General features: G+C 40.7%; 1 long non-coding RNA gene and 1 pseudogene across 2 annotated transcripts in view; both read right to left on the bottom strand.

The window, feature by feature from the left end:
* Nucleotides 1-18,131, bottom strand: part of LOC118542044 (uncharacterized) — a 64,664-nt gene that overhangs the window by 37,965 nt on the left and 8,568 nt on the right. Inside the window, exons 3-4 of one of the 2 annotated variants that reach the window (XR_013450469.1) lie at nt 13,254-13,389; nt 13,071-13,184 (exon numbers count right to left, since the gene is read on the bottom strand). This is a non-coding gene — a long non-coding RNA (uncharacterized LOC118542044). The remainder of the gene's footprint in view (nt 1-13,070; nt 13,185-13,253; nt 13,390-18,131) is intronic. The other variant, XR_013450470.1, reaches the window with a different exon arrangement.
* LOC118551081 (large ribosomal subunit protein uL30 pseudogene) lies at nt 15,866-17,386 on the bottom strand (annotated as a pseudogene).

The following is an 18,131-nucleotide window of genomic DNA, read 5'->3' as shown; positions in this document are numbered from 1 at the left end:
AAAGATCAAGGGAAATATGATGGACTATATTTAGGGCATATTATTTGGTAATTGGCATGAACACAAAATATAATTTGGTATTCTTTTAATTTTCCCATACAAACAAAAAGATAAACCTCTCTAAGCCCCATAACATGGAGGGGCACTATGTACTTGTTTTTCTGATATTTGAGTATTTCTATGTACAAGACTGGCTCTTCTAAGTTTGTGTCCCATTCTAAGAATGAGAACATTCCTGATTTATACAAAGGATCTGTTCCTGCCTTCCCTTGTGATAACACCTGGGAGCTGTTTTCTGATCAGTCTCACTGGCTCTATTTGAAGTGGAAATAGAGCTCTCAAGGCAAAAGATTTTAGTTTTCCCTCTGTGCTTTCCTTTACATGATGACCTAGTAAAATGGAGTCATGAATTTTGCTTATCTTGTTTGGATGGATGTGAAGGTAGAAGCCACAGCTTTAGGATCCTAAACCTGCAAGTGAAATCAGACTTCAGAAGTCATCAAGTCCTAGTTTTGAGGCCAATGGCCTCGAGTTTTTTTGTTTTCTCTTTTTGTTGGCCACAGGGCATAAGGAGAGAGCCTATGACTGTGAAAACTACCTAGAGGCCTGGCAGCTGGGAGAGTTACTTGAACGGTATGGGAAAGAAAGTCTAGTCTCCCCAGCCAACAAAAGAGAGCCTTTCTTTTCACCGGCAACTTGATCAACCTGTACATAAGGCATCTACATTCAATTTTGCATAAAGTAGCTGATTTCAGAGAAGCCAAAGTAGGAGTGAAATTAACTTGGTGAATCTCAAAACAACATTATATGGGAAACCGATCCTCCTGTTTTCAGTGGGGTAACAAAGATTACATGAGATGAGATGGATGTGATCAGAAAGAGAAGGACTAATTAAAAAAAAAAAAAGGATGAGTCATGGGGTACTTTTGCAATGTGAAACAGAAATAGTTTACCTCTGTGGTTTTGTTCCCTGGAGAGTCTGGAGATGCAGGATATAATTCTCCCAACCTTAGCTCACTATCCTGGTTGTTACCTCTGATATTAGTTTCTGAAATAGTCTTGTGGGGGTGGGAGACCAGGACATAATAAGGTGTGCTACTGTCTGTCTTTACCCAGACTCAGAGAAAGGCAACTTACGTACCACGTGTCAGAAGAGATTGAAGATTGGGTCGTGATGTTTCCACGGGAACCTAGGTCTGCAAATGGGCTTGTTTAGCTTCCTTTAATTACAGGGTAGCCTAGGTATTAGCAGTTTCCCTGCTCAAGAAATTCCACTAGAAAGAATCTAGTCCCTAATAGGATTGCTGCTCCATCTAGGCCCCCCTACTCCCCCAGTGAATTCCTCCTCCAATTCCTTCATTCTTCCAATTCCCAAGCGTCTATCGAAAACTCCTACTTCTAAGTTATTGCAGAGTGCCACTTGATTCCTTGGGGAAGGAAAGCACGCAGATGGGACTGTGTGTTCTTCTAAGTTCATCTTCCACATTCTATCATGTGGATTGAGTGTAACAGCATGAGTCCCAAACACATTTCCAGCAAATCCCTTTTCTCTCTTTTATTGGCCATGGGATAATTTTACCTGCAGTACAAATATAACAGAGATTTACATTTTCCTCCCAGCAATTGGCTGTAGGAATCAAATATTCTCACTAAACTATGCTTACTATATCATAGCTTTATTACGTGCCTGCCTGCAATGCAACTTGATACTCCCCTTCCTGAAAAGAATTTTATTCTTGTGCTTTCTTTGCTCTTTTCTGTATAAACTCCCTTTCATATACTTTCATGTTTTGTTGGAATTATACTGTCCTTTTCCCCTCCTTTCAAAGGCTGGGGGGTGACATGAGTTCTGTGCTCCTCCTTTTCTAGTAGATTCTTTCCCAGCTCCTTTGCTCTTCCCTCTCCCCCACTCCTGCTCTCATCACTGGCATCCCCATCTGCTTTTTGCTATCTCTCCTCTCCTTTGCTCAGTCTCATAGCACCCTCTAAGAAATATGTTTAGCAGGAAGAAGGTCTCTGTACACTGGTATTAATTTCTTTCTTGGCTGTATTTTTAGCTTTTGTGTAGTCTCTGAGATTTCTGCTACAACAACATTCCATGGAGGACAGCTGGACACTAGGGACAGAAGGAAAGTTGGGCAAAAACAAGAAGAGCAGAGAAGGATAGGGGCCCAAGGAGACCCCAAATAAGCTAACATGGGGCAACTGGGAGTAAAACCTAAAAATAGACACCCTTTTACAGTATTTTAGCATTTAAAAAAATTTCTTTGAGAGAGAGAGAGAGCATGAGCAGGAGGGGCAGAAGGAGAGGGGATTTCAAGCAGACTCCTGACTGAGCGTGGATCCTGCCACCAGGCTCAATCTCAGAACCCTGAGATCATGACCTGAGCCAAAATCAAGAGCCAGAAGCTCAGTAGACTGTGCCACCCAGGAGTCCCTATTTTAGCATTTTAGAAATGCTTTTTACATTTGTTACCTGATTTATTAGGGGCATAGGTATGCTTTTTTACATTTTGCAGATGAGAAAATTGGGGCTATAAATCAGGAGTAACATAAATGGTGATGATGCAGCTTGTAATGGTGGAGTTGGGATTTGAGGCTTCTGACTTCAGCTCTATTTCTCTGTTCACCATTCTACAGTGCCAGGAAAGGCAAGGGGTTGAATTTAGGGAGAATTCAAGTCACCTGACAATAAACTGTGCTTTTTCACAAATTCAAAAAACCAAAAAGTCAAGACGGAAGCTCTAGATTATCATGATTAACTTTCCTGTGGTAACTGGATAATTAAAAAAATTAGACGTGTTTGTAACAGCAACAAGGAGTGAATTACTTTGCAAATTAGGAATATCCCTTAAGAGTCAAATTTAATAGTCAGTAGAAGAACGAGTAAAAGTGTGGAAGAGTAAATCGGCTTAAAGATAAATATAAGATCAACTTTTAAAAATTCCTGAAGCATTGATAGCGATAGACCTAATCTTCAAGTGGGCAGAAAGCTTTGCTGCTGTCCTGTGTGGAGGCAGGAAGATGAACGTGAAGACCATTTGAGGTCCCTTCCAGCAAGGCAGGTGAGGGGAACATATCAGTGGATCATTTTCACCTTTTGTGATCCTCAAATCTTACAGATTCTATTATCCTCTATTCTTTCTATGCCTCTGTGACCTGCTCATTCTGCTTTCAAGCACCTCCAGGATTGCCAGGGCAAAAACTTCAGAGCAAGGAGTTTATTGAATGGAACGTCTCTAGAAAACAGACTGCTGTGTCACTGCATTTGGAAAGCAATCATTTAAGATAGTTTTCAGGTAAATGAAAAGACCAGCACAACAAACTCATAGAACTGCCTCTGTCATCGGATCTCCTGCAGCCATTCTGATGAGAAGTGTGTTGCTGTTAGGAATCTGAGCAGAGGCTCTGGCCAGGAGGCCTCTATTTTGCTAGAATCCTGCCCCAATTTAAGGGTCAGATTGCAGTTCTCCCCAAAAATTGCTCTGTAGTAGGGCTGTATTATTAAGAAAATTCCAACAAAGCACCAGAATGTCAGATAAGAGAGCTCTTTGTAAATTAAGGAGAAAAATAAAGGACATCAGCATAATCCTATCTCTAAGCCACATCTGGATAATGTAGAAGGACTTCCAAATAACACCATTTAACTCCTTCTTTGCCAGGAGTACAAGAATCTGCACTCTTCCTCAGCAAAGCAAGTAGCAACCCCTCATGAACTTGGAGAGAAGAAAACTGTGAAAAGAGGGAAAAAAAGGTGGGAATAAAGAAGATGGGAAGGAAATGTTCCACTCTTAAACACCTGGGGGAAAAAAAGATTTGTAGTGCCAAAATTTGCTTAAAGAATGTCCTCAACCCCACTGGGACTTAGAATCCATTGACCCTGACGTTTCTCATCACCCTTCACCTTCACTGTGTCCTTACTTCCCTCCTTCCCCAGCTTCCATTCATGAACCTTGCATATACTCCCAATTTCTTTGACCCTCTTTCTTTTCATATTTTTACCTGACAAAACCCTAACTAATTACAATAAGTCCTACTGACTTCACACCTCAAAGCGTTGGGGAGAAATCTACAAGCATGCTGACTGGACTCAGTTAAAATTCGAAATCACGGACATCCTGCGGCCCTCCATGTTCCCTGGCTACTCCATCGTATCATCTGATCCCCTAGACAGCTACTTCACACCTGCTGCCCCTTTTTACTCTGCAGGTCGCTTTGCTTACTATCTCTTTATACAACTAATCAGAAGAAACTTCCATGTGCTCCATTACCCCAAATCCCCAAGACTCAGATTTGTTAAATCCTTGCAAAATGGCACTCAGCGGTGTCTTCACACTCCTGCTCTAGTTGTCACTTGCTTAAAGGGCAGAATATTTACTGGAAGTGAAAACCAAGGTCACACCGTCCTGGGCATGCTCCCTGGCAGCAGTGTCCCTTGGTTTTATGTGGCTGTGTCTCTTGTATTTGAAGTTTCATTTGGTGAATGCAAGCCTATGTAAACTAGGGGCCAAACGTTTGTCTCCTGCCTCCATTTTGGCTGAACTACACGCAAGTCTCATGTCTCTCTGGGGCAGCTCTGGGAGGATGCGAGGTATACAGTCTGCTTTTGGTTCTCACTGCTGTTAATCCTGTGCAGCTGCTGCCCAGAGCCCTGCCCAAGGTTTGCGGACGCATGTTCCAGGAGTTGGGTTTGACCATACGGGGCCAGCACCTGTTTACGGCTGCGCACTGAGCACTGCTCTGCTTCCTGCCACCTCTCCTCACCACCTCCCACCTCTGTCTGCCAGAGGAAGAGGCCATAGGAAGGCTCAGGAAAACAATACTGGGCATATTCATAATAGCTATCATTTAACAAGCACCTTATGTGCCAGAAGGCTTACATGCATTGGCTCACTTAATTCCCACAGCCACATTCTAAGGTCAGTTTCATTGTCCTCACTTTCTAGATGTGAACATCTAGAGGGCCTCAGCTTCAGGTTTGTGGATAGCACCTTCTCTGGCAAGAGTACACATTTCCCCAGGCACAAGGCACAGGGCTGCCCTCATCCATTTAGATTTGTACGGAAAGAAAAGGAGACATTGCCTCTACCTCAGAAGTGACAAAGCAGGCAGAGATAAGCACAGGCTTAGAAGCTAACAATTGTGTTACCAATGAGAATACCTAGCTAAGCTGTCCTCTGAGAACATCAGGGTTTAGGTTTCCTCAGAGTGTTCTCCATGACCCAGGGAGGCTACAAATTTTACTTTTTGTAGAGGGTGCAGTTAGGTCATTTCACCAGAACAAAGGTGACAACAATGAGTAGTCAAGTTTTACCACTTTCGAGACTGAAAAGCTCTCTAGCTCTGAAACAGTCTCTTTCCGAGATTCTTTAGTTGCCTGCCAACCCTCCCCCTAATCTTTTAAAAATCTTATAAGTTCTGGGCATCCTGTTGAAATAACCACATTTAAAGATTAGAAGACTGAGATTCAGAGAGGCTTAATATCTTGCTCAAAATCAGCCAGGACATGGGCCCAAATCTTAAGATATAAATTCTAGACATTCTCTATCATAGAACACTGTAAAATTAAGCTACTCAAAACTCACAAAGAATTGAGAGACATTCCTTAACAAGGCCCCAAGGTTCAACATGCCTGAATGTATTTTTTTCTGTGGAAGAGAAACTAGCCCCAATTCTCCATGCAAGTATAGCTGGAAAAATAAATACTGATCTAGTTTGTTCTTACAATTCTGAATTCTAGATCTTAGAGCTTAGAGTCATAAGCAAATTTTAGACATTATTTAGTCCGAATCCATTGTAAATTTTAAGGATAAGGGAAAACTCAGAATAGCCTTATTTAAAACAAAGAAGTGCCTTTAGATATAATGCTATTTTCACAGACACATTATTGATAAGTGAATCTATTGAGACAAAAATAATATTAGAATAAGATATCTTTGGGGGCGCCTGAGTGGCTCAGGCGGTTAAGCGTTGTCTGCCTTTGGCTCAGGTCATGATTCCAGGGTATGGGGATCAAGCCCACATCAGGCTCCCTGCTGAGTGGGGAGTTTGCTTCTCCCTTTCCCTCTGCCCCTCCCCAACCTGCTCATGCTCTCTCTCAAATAAATGAAATCTTAAAAAAAAAAAAAAAGAATTAAAGAAAAGAATAAGATATCTTTGAGGCAACAATTGGTCATCTTTATGTTAAAATACCAGTTTGAAATATATTTTAGGATGAAGGTAGAGAAAAAAAGCTATTTTACAAAGATTATGAAAGTACAATGAAAGTTTTGGCTTTCATACAAGGTTTGAGTTTGTTTTGTAGATTCTTCCTCATAATTAGATTTAGAGTTTAGATTATCTCATGTGACTCTCTTACAAAAACAGAAGTTTTAGCCAAGCACTGACATGCAAAATAAAAACAAAAAACTTTTCCCTTTAGGGTCTAGCCTAGCTATAGTTTTAGCTGGAAGTTCAGTAATGCATCTACACATACACAGTAATTAAATCTAGCTTCTAACAAACTTGAAGTTAAATTTTAATGACCTATTATAGCTGGCTAATAAATTGTATGTAAATGAGTCATGGATGGAGACCTTAGTTTATATAAAATGTCACAAAACAGCACTGATTGATACACTGCAAAGAAAAGAGGCCTGGAGATCTGTGTTCTAGATCTAACTCTGCCACCATAGATTGATCCTTAGCCAAATCAGTTAGCTTCTGAGCCTCAGCTTCCTCATTGGTAAAATATGGTGGTTACACTCAGTAATTGTAACTAATGGGTATAGACTGCTTAAGTCCCTAAAACTCTTCTCTGTGCATGGTTTAACTTAATTCTTACAATTCCATGAAGGAAGAAGGATAGGTACTGTTACCTGTATTATACAAATGAAAAAACTGAAGCTCATGAAGGCTAAAACATACAAACAAAGACATAGAGTTTACAAACGGTGGAGCTAGGATTCAGATGCAGCCCTTTGCACACAGTTCTGTGTAGGTAGACGACCATGCCTATCACCTCTAAAAGTCCGATATAATAAAGCCGTGTTTAGTCATTACTCAATTATAACCAGACTTCTAAAGGACCTTAAACACTATTCAACAGGTACAACACGTTCTCTAGCCTGCAGGACTGAATGCTCTTATGATTCCACTGTAGGAGGATCCAATTAAGTGCTAAGTTAATAGCCAACTTTATAGCCAAGCTAATAGAAAAGCCACATTACACTGGCTCTGTCTTGCTAGACCAGCCACTTTGAAGACTTCGTGCTGATTTATGTCCCTTGATAGTTGTTGGAATCTCAAGACTACTGAAAAAAAAAATGCATTCTCCCATTACCCTGTTACTAAAATGTGTTAAGTCACAATAGTAGCCAGAACATTTGTGGGTAAACAATGTAGAATATTCAGCTAGTTTAAGAAATGATGCTGGTTATGTGTCTCCCAGCTCTTTCCTCAGATATATGACCCCAGGCATTTGCTAAATCCTAAGAAGCCATTATTTCAGCAGCTCTTGGTTTCCACTTGAAGTCAAGCCAAATATTATATTTGCATGGCATACATTTGTATTTTTCAAAGGGCTTTCACATTGGCTATTTCATTTTATCCTTACACAATGCTAATGTGTAGGCTGAAGTTGTTCTCTGTGGTCTCTAAGATAGCTAATTATTTATTTATTTAGTCTCTGATTTTTTTACTGCTTTTAACCCACCAGGACATTACTAATGTTAAAGAATGAATACAATAGGAGGTCACAGAACCTCCATGAAAATAACAGAATGAACAATAAAAGTGTGCTAATCCCACCCGAAGTTAGTAGTGCTTGTAACCAAGGAAACAACAATAATATAATAAAGCACTATGTTTCAAAAGTTGTAAATCACCCTAAAAAATATACCTAGGTTCAGTAAACAAATTTGCAAATTTGAAAGGATAGCAAAAAATTGGTAGGAATTGGCAAAAATATCTTTGTAGCAGAAATGCCAAAACACTTAAGGATTCTGAGGGAGGACAGAATAATACTAATTATTTTTAAAACATAAAATAGGAAATAATTGAACACAACTTTACCAAAACTCATGGATGTTCAACGTAAGATAAGAGAATGTGGAGTAAGGTTAATGGGTGTTATGGTATAATCAATGGTCCTTTTTATAATAGACTTTTTAAAAAAAAAGATTTTATTTATTTGTCAGAGAGAGAGAGGCAGGCAGAGGGAAAAGCAGGCTCCCTGCTGAGCAAGGAGCCTGATGCCGGTCTCGATCTCATGACTCCGAGATCCTGAGATTCCAACCTGAGCTGAAATCAAGAGTCAGACACGTAACTGAATGAGCCACCCAGGTGCCTCAGTTTTCCTTTTTATAAAGAAAAAACAGGGGTGCCTGGGTGTCTCAGTCAGTTAAGCATCTGCCTTCTGCTCAGGTCATGATCCCAGAGCCCTGGGATCAAGCCCCACATCGGGCTCCCTGCTCAGCGGGGAGCCTGCTTCTCCTCTCTCTCTGCTGCTCGCCCTGCTTGTGTTCTATCCCTCTCTCTATCAAATAAATAAGTAAAGTCTTTTAAAAAAAAGAAGAAGAAACATATGCTACTATGTACTTTGGAAAAAATACCTGGAGACATATACACCACTTTATTAGCAGCAATTGCCAAGGAGAGACTACTTATTTGTATGGATTTGATCTAATCTGACACAGAAGTTCTAAATGTTCTTGAAATACGTGTGAGAGTGTTCTCTTTTATAAGACAGTAAGCTTAGTGTCCTTTAAAAATTCCAGCTGGAAAGCTACTGATCCACCTGTAAACTTACTGTCCCTTGAGACATTTTAAGTCAGTGTGTTTCAACCATGGCCCATCAAAATCTGGCTTTATGTCTCTCATAAAAATCTAATGGATGAGGGAGAAGGAGGAGAGGAGAGAATAAGATCCAGAAGTCACAAGATGGAGGATAAGGTATTATGGTCAGATTTTTAACTTATCCAGGAACAAAGTGAGTAGCATTTTAAGTCCAATGCCAGTCATAGTGTATTTCAGAATACTCAGGGCCTCCTAACCATTTTTTATCTGAAAAGGCTCTAAGAAAAAGCCTAATTCGGTTTACTGACCCTTTGGGACCATCCTGGCTCTGGGGCTGGAGTTGTTTTCTTCATCTGTCCCCTCTGGGTGCAGTTAAGGGGCCACCTAGTGACTGGGCTGGGAATTGCAGCTTCCCTACAGTGCCCTTCCCCACCCCACTCTACCTCCCCGCTACATACTCTAGGAAGCTTGTCAGTTCAGATGTGGAATGAAAGAAATTAGGTTGGCAAAGTTCTCCCTAGTGGGGACCACCTTAACAACCCACTTTGCAAGTCTGTTTCCTTGTCCAGAATCCTCTTTCACGGAGCCTTAAATTCTCACGCTACTTAACAGGATTACCAAGGGAATAAACCGAAATTACATAAACTAGAACATGTAAGTGTAGCTTTAGAAGTTACTGTTATTGTTTTTCTTAGCCAAACCCTTGGAATAGGTCACTGAAAAGTTTTGTTAAGTGTGAGTCTGTCATAAAATCAGAGATGTTAAAGTAGGCAAGACTTGCGAAATCCGTGGTTCAAACCCTTCATTTTAAGAATGAAGAAACAGGCTCAGAAAGGTAAAAAGGAGGGACTTCATGGGGCTGTTCTACTTCCATTCATTTGTTTATTAACAGATATTGTTCACTGTATTTCTACTCAGAGCTAGGTGCTGGGGAAGCAAAGATGGATACGGCACAAGGGGCATTGTGTCCAGAGGAAAGCCAGAATTGGAAGCAAGAGAAAATGAATGTGGGAGTGAGGTGGTGGAGTTGTGGAAAGGACCTGCTCGTGCTAGACCCACCAGAAACATTGGGTACGCTATAAGACAATGTGCTTTAAAAAGCACACAGAATGGGGGTTCATGATCTCAGGATCCTGAGGTCGAGCCCCCGTCAGTGCTCAGCGTGGAGTATGCTTAAGACTTCCTCTCCCTCTCCCTCTGCCCCTCCTGCCCACGCTGTGGGCTCTCTCTCTCTCAAATAAATAAACAAATCTTAAAAAGAAGCACATAGAATAAACAAAATGTGGCATATCCATACAAAGGAATATTTAGATTTAAAAAGGAAGGAAATTCTGACACTTGCTACAACATAGATAAAACTCGAGGACATGAAGCTAAGTGAAATAAGCCAGTCACAAAGGGACAAATAGTGTCTGATTCCACTTATATGAAGTATCTAGTCAGATTCACAGAGACAGAAAGTAGAATGGTGGTTTCCAAGGGCTGAGGGAGGGGTAGATGGTGAGTTACTGTTTAACAGTAACTGGGTTTCAGTTTGGAAAGATGAAAAGGTTCTGGAGATAGATGGTGGTGATGGTTGCAAAACACTGTGAATGTAGTTAATACCACTGGACTGTACACTTAAAACTGGCTAAGATAGTAGATTTTGTTATATATTTTTTACCACATTAAAAAAATTACATAGAAAGCATCACCTCCCACAAGTCAGAATGGCTAGCATCAAAAAGACAAGAAAAAACAATTGTTGGCAAGCTTGTAGAGAAAAGAGAACACTCATGCACTACTGGTAGGAATGTAAATTGGTGCAGCCACTATGGAAAACAGTGTGGAGGTTCTTAAAAAAATTACAAGTAGAAATACCATATGAGCTGGTAATTCCACTGCTGAGTATTTACCCAAAGAAAATGAAAACACTAATTTGAAAAGATACATGCACTCCTATGTTTATTGCAGCATTATTTACAATAGCTAAGATATGGAAACAACCTAAGTGTCCATTGAGACATGAATGGATAAAGAAGATGTGGTATATATATACAATGGAATATTATGCAGCCATCAAAAAATGAAATCTTGCCATTTGCAATGATGTGGATGGAACTAGAGGGTATTATGCTAAGCAAAATAAGTCAATCAGAGAAAGACAAGTATCATATGATCTCACTGATAGGAGGAATTTGAGAAACAAGACAGAGGATCATAGGGTTAGGGAGGGAAAAATGAAACAAGACGAAACCATAGAGGGAGACAAAACATAAGAGACTCTTAATCTCAGGAAACAAACTAAGAGTTGCTGGAGTGGAGGGGGTTGGGAGGGATGGGGTGGCTGGGTGATGGACACTGGGGAGGGTATGTACTATGGTGAGCACTGTGAATTGTGTAAGACTGATGAATCACAGACCTGTACCCCTGAAACAAATAATACATATATATTAATAAAAAAATTAAAAAAAGAAGATGTGGTATACATATACAATGAAATATTACTCAGCTATAAAAAAAACAATGAAATCTTGCCATTTGCAACAACATGGATAGACCTAGAGGGTATAAAGCTAAATGAAATAAGTCAGACAGAGAAAGACAAATACCGTATAATTTCACTTATTTGTAGAATTGAAACAAGCAAACAAACAAACAATAGAAACAGACTCATAAATACAGAGACCAAACTGGTGGCTGCCAGAGGTGGGTAGAGGGATGAACAAAATAGGTGAAGGAGATTAAGAGGTACAAACTTCCAGTTATAAAATAAATAAATGACTAGGATGAAAAGTACAGCATAGGGAATATAGTCAATAGTATTGTACTAACTTTGTATTGTGACAGATAGTAACTACACTTATCATGGTGAGCATTTGAGTAATGTATGGAATTGCTGAGTCACTATGTTGTACACCTGAAACTAATATAACATTGTATGCCAACTATAGTTTGATAAAAAAATAAAATAATAAAAAAAGTTGCATTTACTGCACACAAAAAAGTACACAGAAAGCAATGATAACTAACTATAGTTCCACACAATATGACATGGAACTCTCACAATGTTGAGCAAAGAAAGCCAGACACAAAAGGAGGCAGACTGTTTGCTTTCTATACAATGCATGTGTTAAAAGTCAGGGTCGTGGTCACCTCTGGGGGACGCAGAGACAGGACAACATGGGCTTCCAGGGATCCGGTAATGCTTCTGTTTCTCAATCCAGGAAGGAACGCTTACTTTGTAAAAATTAATTGCACTGTATACTTATAATTTGTGCAGTTTTCTTTATGTATATTAAAACTCAACCTGTGGCTGTTGTTGATTTATGGGACATAGACAAACTGAAGAGAAATTGGTAAGATAGTAAAGGGACTTCCTTCATAGGAGGAAAGGTTGAATATTTTCAGGATGGTTAGAGTAGTTTGGAGTCTTCAAATATCTGAAAAAGTGGCATGTGGAAGAGGAAGCCAATTTTGCTTGTTGTACCCAGAGGGGTAGAACTTGGAGGTGATGGGCAGGAGGTAGAGGAAGACAGAATTCAGGTCATTATAAAGGATGCTTCAATTGCAGGGTTAGAATGGCATCTCTCAGGAGATCACACAGTCAAGTGGAATGAGCACCGACTTCCGGGCCAACTGGAATTGGATACGAACCCTGGCTTTGCCACTTTGTCAGAACTACGTCTCTCTATCGAGTCTCAGTTCCACAACTGCAAACTGGGGTTAGTGCTAACTACTTTGATGGGTTACTTTCAGGATTAGTGATAATGTATACAACATGCCTAGAAGAGGCCTTGGCCCACAGGAGGTGCTCAATAAGTGGTAGAAATTATTTTCAGTAGAAAATTAAAGGGAAGGTAGATAATAGCTTGGTAATGTTTTAGGATATATATTCAGGTACCAGTCCCTTTCAACCCCAAGAATCTATGATTCTTTGTATCTTTCTTCGTAATATTCTCAAGATCATATAGCTCTTAGGCATCAAGGCTGGCTGTCCTGAGATGGGCCTACTCTTGTGGGCTGCCTTGGGCAGGAGGGTTACTAGCAGTAAGCCACTGTCCACCAGGGCTAATTAGATGATCACATCAGCATTAGGCCCTGAGGGATAGGACCCTGCTCCTCTTAATTCTGAGTGTGCTCTGGAAAAGTTCAAAGAGGAGAAAATCCGGGAAGGTTGTTCAAGTGGTAGGCTATAAACGGGACAGGTTATAGCTTGAGGATACCATGGACCTCAGGGGTGGAGGGTAGATAGAGAATTGTTTTTAAAAAGTGGATTAAAGAAAAAATGTGAAGACAAGCTTAGCCTGCCTCACCATTTTTCAGGGTCCAGTTCTTACTGGTGGTTAAATTAATAAATCATAATGCGTAAATAAGAGATGCCACTTTGAAAACCAGTCTCTTCAGTTGTAGGCAAAAGCAGTGTACATCTGCAAAGGCAAGAAAAACCCAGGTTAGTTAGCACTTTGGGCTGAGTTTTCCCAAAGCCTCTTTCTTACCCTGACTGCAGGCTTCTTCCTGAAGGAAATGACTTGTTGGAGTGGGATTTACTCGAAGCTCCCTGCTGACCTCTGTTGAATATTTCTGCCTCAGATTTACACCCTGGAAACAAGGAGAGTTCCTGTGACCAGAGACCTGCGGAAACAAACAACCTAGAAAAAGTCTCTCTTTGTCTTAGGCATTATGCACTTTGGACAGACTGACCGTTTGAACTTGTTTATTTTCCACAGCGGCTCAAATGGTATATCTTGGCCCAATCAACTTTCGTGTGAAATGAAAAATAAATAGTATGAATTTAGCTCACTAGAGCTTTGGCCTTAGCCAAATGAAAGAAATACCAGCAGCTTCCTTTTGCAAGTAGCAACTTATTTTAGCATTTTCCCTCTTCAGACTAAAGCCCTTGGTAGAAACCAACATTACAGCCCAAGCTCACACAAAACCCTCAGATTTTAGTCATATGTCTCACAAGGATGTTACATCATTTCTTAGTTTACCGAACGGAAACAGTGGCATGCTCAAAATGACTAACTTGAAGAGAGGATAATGAAAGGACTATTTACAAAGGTAAACGGGGTTTGGGGGGAAGCAACAAGGGATTGGACAGTATCCCAGGGTGAGTAGCTGCAAGCAAAGGAAAGGGAGTACAACAGTTACTTACAGCAGTGGTTCTCAAATTTTGTGTGCATCAGAATCTTCTGGAGGGCTTGTTAAAACATAGATTGCTGGGCCCTACCCTGGAGCTTCTGCTTCAGTAGGTTTGGGGTAGGACTAGAGTAACTATTTTTCACACGTTCTCTGGTGATGGCAATGCTCCTGGTCTGGGGAAAAACTGTGGAGAAGGCTTGAGCTGTGCCCTTCATAGAGAGGTGCAGCCAACCTGAAGAGACCCAGCAGGGAGGATACTGGGGAATCTGATCCAGGCAGCTGAACCACCCTCTCTCCAATCCCCTCTGTAGCTCCACTTCAATTAAACTCAACCGGCAGCCAACAGGCCAGGGAGCCCATGGATGTTCAGAAAGTTCAGCTTCCAGAACATGGATCAGATTGGAGAGTGGATCTGGAGGAGTAAATGGAAAATATCCAGCTCTTCCACCCCAAAATATCTTCAAATACCTTATCCTCACCATTTTTTCATGCGATCTTGTATTTCCATCGTACTTTCCAGTGTACATATAACATTCATATACATGATGTAATGATTCTCACAGTAATCCGCAGGGTAGGTGGGAATGATATTTATGCTCATTTACAAATAAGGCAACCGAGGCTCAAAATTGGTGAAGGCTGAACATCTGATAAGAGCTGGGATTTCAATACAAGTTTTCTAGGTCCTAATTCGGGGCTCTTGCTACCACTTCACACTTTAGACATGAGAGAATCTGGCAGTGATGCTGGTGTCCCCACTCCAGGCTCTTGGGAAGCTGTCCATTCATCCCTCACTGCCCCATGTGCAAGCCCCTCAAGCTGCACTCTCTTCTGGGAGAGGTGGCCTCCCTTCCTGACTGAGGAGCTCACCCCTCGCTCAAGGGCATATGGTAAATTCAGTCTCCTGCTAGAGTCATTTCTTTGGGTTATTCACTGGTTTGCAAACTTTTCAGGGGCAGGGTTACTCAAAGTCTTGATTTGGAGGCTTTGAAGAAGAAAATAAACTGCAGCTCTTACCCCCTTTGTGTTCAGAAGCTTTTGAGAAACAGACACACGAATTAGACATATTGAGAGAAAAGTGTTAGCTTTGATGGGAGTGAGGCCAAAGTGGAGGAGCCACATGTCAGGGCTTACAACCACACCTCCTATTACTCTACCCTAGACTTCTGTGTGTTTGGGACTCAGGGTGGGGATGCACTTGTCTGGTGGGCAGCCTGTTTCCAGGACAAGGTGCAGAAGTAGCTGAGCATGCTCAGTTCCTTCCCCAGTGCCACAGTCAGGTAAGTCAGTCCTTCCTTGGGGAGAACCTGGGGAGGATAAGCAGGAAGGCAAATGCTCTTCATAATTTTGAAGAAGTGGAAGTTTCTATTTTATGGAGCTGGGAGAGGGAGAAAATGGCTTCCCCCAGTAATGATGCCCTTTAAGAATCTTGCTCTTAGCACTATATAAGAACAACTGATGTAATTAATTCTGTCATATAATCTAGGTACTGTATTTTTTAAAGACTTGACTCTCATTAGTACATTAGTATGGCCTCAGGCCTCAACATACTCACTTCTTTGGTATGCCACTTTTGTTTCCTTTAACTAGATTCATTTCTGATCCCTTGATCATTTTCTACAATGCTCTGGACCAGAGCCTGCTTGAATACTGAGAAAGTTCCCATGGTTTCCTTCTGAGAAGATCCCTGCTTTTCAAATCTAGAGCCTATCTCTCTTTCTTGTCCAGGTAGGGTAGACTATTGGGAAAAGTCCTTACAGAGATTTCCTGGGAACTGGAGTTTTAAAACAAGTGCCTGTGGGAAAATATTCTTCAACTACCGAAGGGGCTCTGTTTTTGCCTCGACTTATTTCTTAAGTTCTTTCGCTAAATACCTAATGGTGCAATTGCTGGGTCATAGGGTAGTTCTATTTTTAACTTTTTGAGGAAACTCCATACTGTTTTTCAGAAAGGCTGCACCAGTTTGCATTCCCACCAACAGTGCAGAAGAGTTCCCCTTTCTTCACATCCTCGCCAATACCTGTTGTTTCTTTTTCTTTTTTTCCATTTGAAAGTAGTTATTGATTAACTGAACAGAGTACAGAAATAATCATGGTAGATACCTTAGTTCATCCTTCTAATAAGCCTATTGATCTGGTCTTCCCTGTTGCCAGCATCTCCACCTTCTACAAAATGGGTGGTCTTTTTCTTCATTTCCCCTCATGGAGAAGATAATTTGAAGGGCCATAAAAAGTTGTTTGCTTCTTTGAAACATTTTCCAACAGAATAGATCTCATGAATCAGATCCTCCATGCAGATGATGCCATATTTACCAATCAATGTGTTATGTGTCAGGGCAATTCACTTCGTGTTGATTTTGCCATAACCACACTTGTAGATCAATTCATTCACTGACTTCAGGTTTGGGTACCCCCATGCTATATATGGTTCCACAATCCTTAGCATGTTAACTGAAGCCTTGTTGAGCTTAACAAAGGTGCCACTGAAGATCTGGTGAAGGTGAAGAAGCTGCAACATCTTTCAAACCTTTGGGCTCACACCACTGATACCTCTGATCCTGATGACAAATGCCAATTTAGTTTCTGTAGGTATGTAGAAGTTGCCAGCTTTTTTTTTTTTTGCCATCCTCACCATTCAAATCTCAGTACTGTACATCTACCTATATTCCTTGTGGTAATGGTTAGCCTTTTCATAGATAAGCTTACTCCTTGCATTTCTTTTGGGTAAACTTCTTTCTTAAGGGTTTCTGGCACAGCAGGAACCTTCTTTTCCCTCTCTTCTCCACCCTCCCTGGTTCCAGCTGGAAAAGAGACCTGTTGTTTCTTGTGTTGTTGATTTGAGCCATTCTGACAGGTGTGAGGTGATATCTCATTGTAGTTTTGATTTGTATTTCCCTGATGCTTAGTGATGTTGAGCATCTTTTCATGTGTCTGTTGGACATCTGTGTCTTCTTTGTAAAAATGTCTATTCATGTCTTCAGGCCATTTTTTAATGGGATTATTCATTTTTTGGGTGTTGAGTTTTATAAGTTCTTTATATATTTTGGATATTAACCCTTTATCACATATGTCATTTGCAAATATCTTCTCCTATTTAGAAGGTTGCCTTTTAGTTTTATTGATTATTTCCTTCGTTGTGCAGAAGTTTTTATTTTGATGAAGTCCTGATAGTTTATTTTTTGCTTTTGTTTCCCTTGCCTCAGGAGAGATATCTAGTAAGAAGTTGCTATGGCAGATATCAAAGAGATTACTGCCTGTGTTCTCTCTAGAATTTTAATGGTTTCATGTCTCACATTTAGGTCTTTAATCCATTTTGAATTTATTTTATTTTTTAAAAAGATTTTATTTATTTATTTATTTGACAGAGAGACACAGCGAGAGAGGGAACACAAGTAGGGGGAGTGGGAGAGGGAGAAGCAGGCTTCCCGCTGAGCAGAGAGCCCAATGTGGGGCTTGATCCCAGGACCCATGACCTGAGCCAAAGGCAGACGCTTAACGACTGAGCCACTCAGGCGTCCCTTGAATTTATGTTTTGTGTAAGGTGTAAGAAAGTGGTCCAACTTCATTATTTTGCATGTTGCTGTCCAGTTTTCCCAACACCATTTGTTGAGGAGACTGTCTTTCTCCCCATTGCATATTCTTTCCTGTTTTGTTGAAGATTAATTGACCATGTAGTTGTAGGTTCATTTCTAGGTTTTCTATTCTGTTCCATTGATCTATGTGCCTATTTTTGTGCTAGTACCGAACTGTTTTGATCACTACAGCTTTATAATGTAACTTGAAGTCCAAAATTGTGATGCCTCCAGGAAAGCTGGACATTTTAGATAAAACTCTGTAGCAAATCTGGTTTCTGATTTCTAGCCCCAGTGATAGTTGTTGCTGTTTTTCCCTTTGTTTTTTTTTAAACCTGCCTGGACTAAATCTGTGGCTGTCTCCCTCACATTGTGTGCTTACTGATGTCTCTGGCTTTTTAGGGGTCATCCTGTACCTGCATAGCTTAGTGGTTAGTCCAGGATTCATCAGAGGTTGCGCTCAAACACCCAGAGCCAGTAGGACTTCCATTCTCTGCTATTAGATATATGTGTGGTTTGGAGAGAACTTTCACATTTTAGGCAGTTTTCACATCTGCTTAACTTTTACTTTCCAACAGGACCTGTTATGTTTCCTCTGTGTACATGCAGCCTCTGGTTGGCCAGTGATGGATGGAGAGCCACTATCTATGACTATCTATTT

Source organism: Halichoerus grypus, chromosome 8 (assembly GCF_964656455.1).
Source record: "Halichoerus grypus chromosome 8, mHalGry1.hap1.1, whole genome shotgun sequence".
NCBI lineage: Eukaryota > Metazoa > Chordata > Mammalia > Carnivora > Phocidae > Halichoerus > Halichoerus grypus.
Note: the sequence above shows the minus strand (reverse complement) of the source record. Positions and strands in the feature narration are given on the sequence as shown.